The sequence below is a fragment of the Aegilops tauschii genome, chromosome 6, assembly GCF_002575655.3.
Source record: "Aegilops tauschii subsp. strangulata cultivar AL8/78 chromosome 6, Aet v6.0, whole genome shotgun sequence".
In the NCBI taxonomy this organism is placed as follows: Eukaryota; Viridiplantae; Streptophyta; class Magnoliopsida; order Poales; family Poaceae; genus Aegilops; species Aegilops tauschii.
In genome coordinates, this window is record NC_053040.3 from 13994429 (window position 1) to 14003256 (window position 8828).

At 45.4% G+C, this 8828-nt stretch overlaps 1 pseudogene; it reads left to right on the plus strand.

Annotated features, from left to right (window-relative positions):
• The first annotated feature begins 2265 nt into the window (after positions 1–2265).
• Positions 2266–3479, plus strand: LOC109784677 (uncharacterized; annotated as a pseudogene).
• The last annotated feature ends 5349 nt before the right edge of the window (positions 3480–8828 follow it).

Here is an 8828-nt window from a genome sequence, read left to right on the forward strand (position 1 = left end):
GGACTACTCCTTCCCCTCCCCCCTCCCTCGGTGTCTCGGTCCTTTAATAAATATAAATAAATAAAGTATTATTGTATCGATCCCACGTTTTTTATTGATGTCATATTTCTAGTTTTTATCAATACCTTTCTATTGGCACCTCCTATTTATCTACCACTAGCTAGATTCTTTTGGATGGATGAATCTTATTTTTCTCAATCACTGTAAAACTTTTATTGCTATAATATTTCCGAGAGATAAAGTCAACGGAAAATTTCCTATAAAATACTCCATAGAGATATTTCAAGAAAGAACAATGTGTGGTCACAATAGAGCAAACAATCCATGATAGCAATACCGCCAATGATTTCCATCCTCCAATTTTTCTATGAAAATCCTTTTAGTCAAACAAGCCCTAGAAGTCGGGAGGAAGGCACCACATGGGAAGATGATGGCCACCCTTAATGTAGTATCGTACTGACAAGATGCTCTCCACGTCAGCACCAACATTATCAACACTTTGGTCTTTCCTATGGAACATTAGGTCACCATATTCTGATTTTGTGACGTATTCTTCCTCGAACTCTTGGTCCTCTTTGCTAGCTCCGGAGTGATGGTTTGAGTAGTATATGCGGTTTCATTCTACACCCACCCCCCCCCCCCCCCCCCCCCCCCCCCACCTGCCGGTATTTGCACCACCTTGGAGGAGCATAGCTGCCCCAAGAACAACGCACGATCGCCCAAGCTACGCACCTCCTCCCACTCATATTTGCGTGCGTCATCATCAACATTTGTGACTTGGAATAGTTTAAAGAAAGGCTTGCAGTTTCGCAACCATTGACTCATAACTGCCACCGCCAACTTACCATTCAACTCGCATATGTATGAGACATCGTCCAAGAACCAGCTGATGCACATAGGATCACCGCCCCTTCGAACGTCCATCGGGTAGGCGGCGGTAACTATGGGTGCACCATCTTCATTAACACCAATGTCGAACGTGCACAAGGTCTTGCTATGTGCCAGGCCATAAAGCTCCTCGCGGCAGAATATAATGTCCCCAACTGGTTCCATGTCACATCCTTGTATGGTCCATCCGCCGTCCGGACAACCAATCTTACACAGTGCGACCTTGCGCCCAGCAGTCATGGCGACGAGAATGCAGTCACCCGAAGTGGGAACCTTGGAAAAGACTATTTTCCAGATGAAGTCTTGTTCATAGTCGTCAGTCAATCGAAAATGCCGCTGCTTCTCAGACAGTGGCACCTCGACGCCAGAGAAGAGATTCACAATCAGGAACATGGCCGATCCATCTACGGCGCCCACCCATCCTCCGTCGTACTAGGATCTTGATCTTTCAATAGCCGCGATCCTTCCGCCGTCGTACCATCCGATGAACTGCATGTTGCACAGCTTGCTTGGGATTGGAACCTGAAGGATCCCACCTTCTTCGGCGCAGTAAATTAGGCACTTCTCGTTGACGGTGCACCGGTCCACAGGTGAGAGGAGCAGCAGAGGGAGTGCCGGCGGCGTTGGTTGCTGGAACGCGGCAGCGCGCCACGACCTGCAGACGGCGGTGAAGCGTACACGGCCGAGCGGGGAGGCGACTCTCACACGGACCATGCCCAGCAGGTCGTCGGGGAGCACCGTTCTTGTTTCGTGCCCATGTTGCCGTCGCGGTTGGCCATCTGCAGGCGCCGGCGTCCTTGCAGTTCTTGCATGCCGATCTATGTAGTAATTAATCTAGTTGTAGTCCAAACGTCACGTATAGTCCTAGATAGAGTTGTAAACTGGACTGGTGGCTGTACGAGTCCGGGTCGCGTCACGTTGGTTGCGAGTCGGGCAGCGCGTTGCACGTGGCAACATCTGTACCCTTTGTACGTACGTACGAGGAGATAATCAAGAAAAGGTTATCGTTTCATCGTGCAGCTACGAGTCGCCAATCACCGAAGTAGATCGATCATGTACTGCAATAGCCACCCGATTAAGCTGCCTGCTTGGCTGCTTGTTCGGCTAGCTTGCACTTGCACGTACGTGGTGCTCCTCTCCTGGGTGTTTGATCTATCTATTGCTACGTACGGACTCGATCGGGACGTCTCCGGCCGCATCTCTAGTTACCAAACAATTACGGAAACCCAAGTCATACCTAAATATCCCTTAATCCTACTTATATCAACTAGGATGCACATCTATCATCTGGGCTAATTATACAGCATGGATCGGTGCGCGACCGGATCTCGCCCTGTACTGAGCTCCCTCTTAGAGCCATCCATCGAGGCATCGACCATGGCAGGCGGCGGCGCCAAGTCACGGACGCAAGCTGCAAGACGGCGGAGGCAGAAGGCAGCGGCAGCGCTAGTGGACATTGCGGCGCGCACCGACCCGGCCACCCTCGTGCGCTGTGCCGCCACGTGCGTGGACATGCGCTGCCGCGTCAAGGAATACATCAGCCTCCACGGCCCCCTCCGCCTCCAGCAGGTAGACCGCTTCGTGCTCCCCCTCCTGCGCGGCAATCTGATCTACCAGTCCCACGGGTGGCCCAAGCCCGAGGAGGAGCTGTTTCTGGTGGACACCAGCGCGCCGGATGCCACCAAGCTGCGCACGGCTAGCCGCGGAGGCTTTCCCCTCTCGTCACGCGATGGTCTCGTCCTCGCCCGTGTGGGCTTGGTACAAGAGCTCCGCGTGTGCGACCCGGCCACCGGCAGGAGTCTCACCCTACCATCCCAACAGGCGTTCCCAAGAACGACTGGGGTAACTTAGTCTTGCTCGTCCGTGGCGATGATAAGGGGGCCACCTCCGTTGGCCGGCATTTCCAAGTGGTCAAGGCATATCTGGAGATGTCACAGTACGGCGGCAACCTGCAGCTCCAGACCTTCTCGTCGGAGCATGGCGTGTGGGGCCTCTACACCAACAACTATCTACCTAACCTATTTGGCAACCACTTGCAACAAAGCCTCGGCAAGGCCCTGGTCACCGGCGGCACTGTCCACTGGTTGTGCCAGACTGACACCGGGTCCTATGTCCTGAAGCTCCGTGTCAGAGCGGCAAAGGTGATGGTGAGGATGCTCCCAAAAGGGTTCCCACACCACGAACGACACCAAAACTTCTAGCAACATCGTCGGCGGGTCGGGATGTGCTCATGCTCGTCGCTGAAGAGGACAAGATATCGGCATGGGCACAATCAAAGCATACAGGCAAGTGGCAGCAACGGCCACATGTGGTGATCAACATGACGGAGAAAATTTTGCGGTTCCTTGACAAGGCAGGCGGTAGTTGCATTCCGCCGACGAACCCAGTCCAACTCAAGCTAATCTGGTTTCGGCGAGACGAGTGGCACCGTGCTCATCGACACATGCCGTGGTTTCTTTTGGCTCGACCTGCAGTCCATCATGGAGATTGTGAGGTGGTTCTTGGATCATAGGATCCCATACACGACCCATAATATCCCCTATGAGATGAGTTTGACGGCTTGGGTTTCAACATTCAATAGCACTTTGTGATTAATTCTTTCAGGTTCTTGGTCCATTCTCAACTTCATTATCAACTATAGAAGCACAAATATACGATTTTGTTGAGCAAATAATTTAATTTTACAAGTTTTATTTGCCAATTAGTGAGGAAATTCATGTCCCATCATAATGTACCTCTATGGTTTTCCTAGTTTTATCTGTACTTGTGCAAGCATTTTGCCTTCTTTCATCTGAACTGAGATGTCCTCCTATTTTCCCTTGAACCACTGCATGCTGAAGATTCATGAAATGAATATAGACACATCATGATTTTGCATAATTCCTAGCCGACGGGTTCTGTGACTGGTCGTTGGATGTCGTCGCCTATTAAGGGAAAGGACTGACCGCCTGCTGCTGCACTAAGTCGCTGCTGGTCAAGACCTCCAGGTATGGAGCAAGCATAATTCGTTGCTGATTATGGTGGTAAGCTGTGATCTGCATATGGTTATTTATTAAACTGGTGCTGGTTTATGATGACAATTCCATGTTAGTTCTACGATTTGGTCGGTTTATGGTAAGGAAGTGTTGGTTTATTATTTCATAGATACACGTGTTTCGCGATCGACATCACGATCAGGTTTATGCCTAACCCACCCATTGGGTCAGAATATATCATTGGGCTATATTGTGTACCAGAAAATCATATATTTCACACTGTGAGTTATCCTTTGTTTTCAAAAGAATTGCTATATTCTTTTTGTGTGCTTCAGAGTAACCGAGCAGAGAAAACATAATGCTATAAAGTATTCCCTCCGTCCCAATGTTATTTCGGGAAAGAGGGAGTATCATAATACTAGTTTGTCATGGTACCGAAATATGATTTGTATGGTGTTCTCAACAAAGTAAATGAGACAGAGACGCCTATTATGGTGCCGAGCGGCCTTCACAATACTGTTACATGCACTTGGTTTATTTTTTGAAATCAAATCGTCTTTTATTTCACTAGACTACTGATATAAAAATTGTCATATGCCGTCACGTAAACGAGGGCATCTATTTGTTCTAATTAATGAAGGGATATGAAGGTATGTAAGCTATATAGCTGTAACGAATGTCTTGCTTTATCTTTTGATTGCAGGGAATGTTAGCTCTGTCTTTTTTTTCTGAGTGAATATTCGCTGTGTCTTTGTTAACAGGAGAGGACTAAGTTGCATATTGTAGCCAGTTTCGAGCACATCAGAAGCTAGTTACACTCTGTACCGGACTAGGACATAGTATAGTATCAATGAATCATTACTGTTTGGGACCTGTATATGTAGGGAAGAAGAAGTGTATATGATGAGTAATCTGCTTCTGCTGCAGGCTTGTGGTTCCACTGTTTCTGCAGGTTGATGCTTGTTATGGCATTTGCAGAAGCCACTCTGTAAAATAACAAGAACAAGAACACCGACACTTGTTAAAAACCTAAGCTTGGTTCGCCGCAGATCTCAAGATAGTGGTCAGAAAAGTGAAAGCTAAGGATGTAGAGTCCAATTAGCTTAGGTGTTATTGAATGCATGTACATGGCAAAGCTGGCATTTAGGTTCTGGAAATGCATGCTTCAGACAAATGACAAAAGATGTACTCCCTCTGTTTCTAAATACGGAGTATAAGCCCTTTTAGAGATTCCAATATAGACTACATATGGATGTATATAGACGTATTTTAAAGTGTAGATTCACTCATTTTGCTCCATATGTACTAGTATACACTCCCTCCGTCCTAAAATAAGTGTCTCAACTTTGTGATTATCAGCAGATAGTAGATACACAAGCAAGTCAAAACATGAACGATAAGACATAACACACGCAACCAGCAGGAAAGCAAGTGAACGATTCCTTCAAAGAGGAGATGTACTGCAGAGTGGTTCAGACAAATGAGTGGCAAAATTCCGAAATAGCGCTTCATAGAAAAGATTGAAGAACAAAGAAAACCAGTGAATAAATAGCTTCGATATGACTGGAATGATAAAAACCTAATGATGAGTTAGTCTCGGTACTCGCTGTGTTATTGAGCGTCTCAATGGAGATTCATTGGCTTGAACATGCAGACCTTTAATACGGCAAATATTTGTTTCATTATCGAAAAGAAAAGAAGGCAGCTCATTTTTCTGAAACTAACGGAATAATATTTCTCCGAAATGCTTCTTGAATTTCAACCATTATCATTAAGTCAATAGAACATACTCCCTCTGTTCCTAAATATTTGTCTTTTTAGAGATTTTAACAAGTGACTACATACGGAGCAAAATGAGTGAATCTATATTCTAAAATATGTCTATATACATCCGTATGTGGTAGTTCATTTATAAAATCTCTGAAAAAACAAATATTTACAGACGGAGGGAGTATATATTACCGTCTAAAAGCGCATGGGTGGTCTCTCCTCCTTTTTCCGGGCTTGAGACCGGCTATCAATTTTGCAACAAAAATACCAGGCACCAATTCGTAAATCAGTCTAACTAGCTACTGGGTTGACAAAATATTCTCTTAGTGAGTTTACTGGCAGCTTGAGGTTCATCAACACATCGTTCTCTTAGCCCTGGTATATAAGACCCATCTACCATGGTTTCAAAAAAAAAAGACCCATCTACCAGCGCTTAAAACTCTGGTTGTTCATCATTCATCACTACTTCATTCTCCTGGTAGTAAGTACCAACTCCTGAATCAACCTCCCTGGAAGAAAAAAAAACCTCCTGAATCCACCAGCAGAAATGCACTTTGGGCTGTCCACCATGTATGAACCTCTGTGTGGAGCAGAAAATATGTAGGCTCAAAGAGACATTTCAGTTTTACAATTGAAATAGAGCTATATAAGTAAAGTTAACTGAAACATATTTTCAGTAATGGTGAACAACAAGTCCAATTCGACAAATACCGTAAAGAACAACGAGACCAATTCCACAAATACCATACAGAACAACAAGACCAATTCCACAAATACAGCAAACACAACACTACAACGCAAGTGGACCATACAACATCACTAATAAAAATAAAAACATGGAGTCTTCATGGAACACAGACCTCGGTCCCAATCAGTCATGATACATAGGATAGGGGTACGCATTGCATTACGGTTACATAGCATCCTAAATCTATTACAAGTTGTAACAAAGATGGTTACTAGAACTGCAAGTAAGGAAATGTGACTCTCGTCTCTTCCTTGCTGGAGCCATCCAAAAGCTCCAATATATACTTGTCCTTCACATGGCATTCCTGTTTCAGAGAAAGCAGAGTATCAACGGCGAGTCTGTGTGTGTATATAACTTCCGTTGTTATAGGAAAGTTGGTATAAATGTTTCCTTGACAATAAAATCCACTCAATTCATCACATGGAATTCTCCCTGTGTCAAGAACAAATATTGGCGAGAGCAGGAAGTCAGTTAGACCATACCTTATTGCTATCCTCTGTATCTTTTGACCATGAAACTGTCCTGCTCGCTTAATTTGATAAGCACGTATTTCAATTCTTGTTAAATAGTAATGCTTAATTTTGCTGGCAGTCTGCCATTTGAGAATCCTGGCCGAGAACTTTGAGTTGGCTATCAAGTACTCCCTCCGTCCCATAATGAAAGACGTTTTTTGACATGGTCAAAAAACGTCTTACATTATGGGACGGAGTGAGTACTTTGAAACAGACCTAGCACATTCAGAATTTTACGAAATTAATTTGAACTAATTGTTGACGTATAAACGTATTGCCTAGTCTCTTCCATCAGATCGGTTTTCTGGTTGCTTTGGCTAGAGCATGCACTTTTACGCTTTTTTTTTGTGGGAAAAACATTCAATCTATTCATCTTCAATCATGGTAGTACAACGAACACTAGAAATAATAAAAATTACATCCAGATCCGTAGACCACCTAGCGATGACTACAAGCACTGAAGCGAGCCGAAGGCGCGCCGCTGTCATCGCCCTCCCTCGCCGGAGCCGGGCAAACCTTGTTGTAGTAGACAGTCGGGAAGTCGTCGTGCTAAGGCTCCATAGAACCAACGCACCAGAACAGCAACCACCGCGGATGAAGAGTGTAGATCAAAAGGATCCAACCTGAAAACACACGAACGAAGACGAACGACGAAGAGATCCGAGCAAATCCACGAAAGACAGATCCGCCGGAGACACAACTCCACACGCGCACCGACGATGCAAGACGCATCACCGGAACGGGGGCTAGGCGGGGAGACCTTTATTCCATCTTCAGGGAGCCGCCACCGTCTCACCTTCCTGAGCAGGACACAAACCCTAACAAAGCTCGAAAAAAGGCGCGGGTGGGAGGCAGAAAGCTAGGGTTCTTGGAGGCGGCGGCTAGGTGTGCGTTCCAGTTGTGTATGCACTTCTACGCTGGCAGCAACCTTGTCACATTCTAACTTTTTTTTTGAAATATGTCACATTCTAACTTAGCTAGCTAGAATAGGAGATGGAGTCAATATGCATTTAATTCAACTCTGAAGCTAGCTTAGCTTAGGAAAGGAAGAATCAACCATGCATAACTAAGGACAATTTGACAAAGCGCAACTGGACCGGTTTTACGAGATGTAGTTTTTGTGATCGCGATGAGACCATCAAACACCTCTTTCTTGATTGTCCGATGGCAAAGGTTCTATGGCGGACTGTTCACATTGCTTTTAATATTACTCCTCCGAATAATATCAACACGTTATTTGGGACGTGGCTTGACGGGATAGAGCCCCAAACAGCGAGACACATTCGTGTAGGAGTATGTGCTTTACTTTGGGCAGTCTGGAACTGCAGAAATGATTTGGTTTTTAACAGAACAACAAATACTCTTTTTTGCAGGTTATCTTCCGAGCCACTACGCTGATCCGTATGTGGTCGCTAGTCACTCAGACGGAGGCCAGGGAGCATTTGGTTACTGGATCTACCCGATGGAAGATGGTAGCTCGGGCTATATTCAGCCGGTTTGGATGGCGGTCATGTAATAGGATAGGCAATTAGTTTTCCTGTCTTCATTTTGCGCTCTTCGTGAGTCGTTTTGTGGTTCGTTTGTATAAGACTTCATGACCTTTGTTGAACTTATTTGCTTATAAATGTGGCCGTTTGCATCGTTCTGATGCAGAGGCCGGGGTTACACCCCTTTTCCAAAAAAAAAAAAACAATCAGACAAATACATACAATGGCAGTGCACTGAAGAACGATCAGATTAAATTAAGTGAAAGATGTTAGCTCTCTTTTTTCACTTCTCCAGGGCAAAACAAATAATGGAGACAGATTTTCTCCAAAAAGAAAAGAAAAAATTGAGCTATGGGTTGCTCTCTCGTACATATGGGCCTGAAGCGGATGGTTCTATATGGGCTGGAGTTGACAAAGTCATAGACTAATAGCCAACTCCCTGCACGCC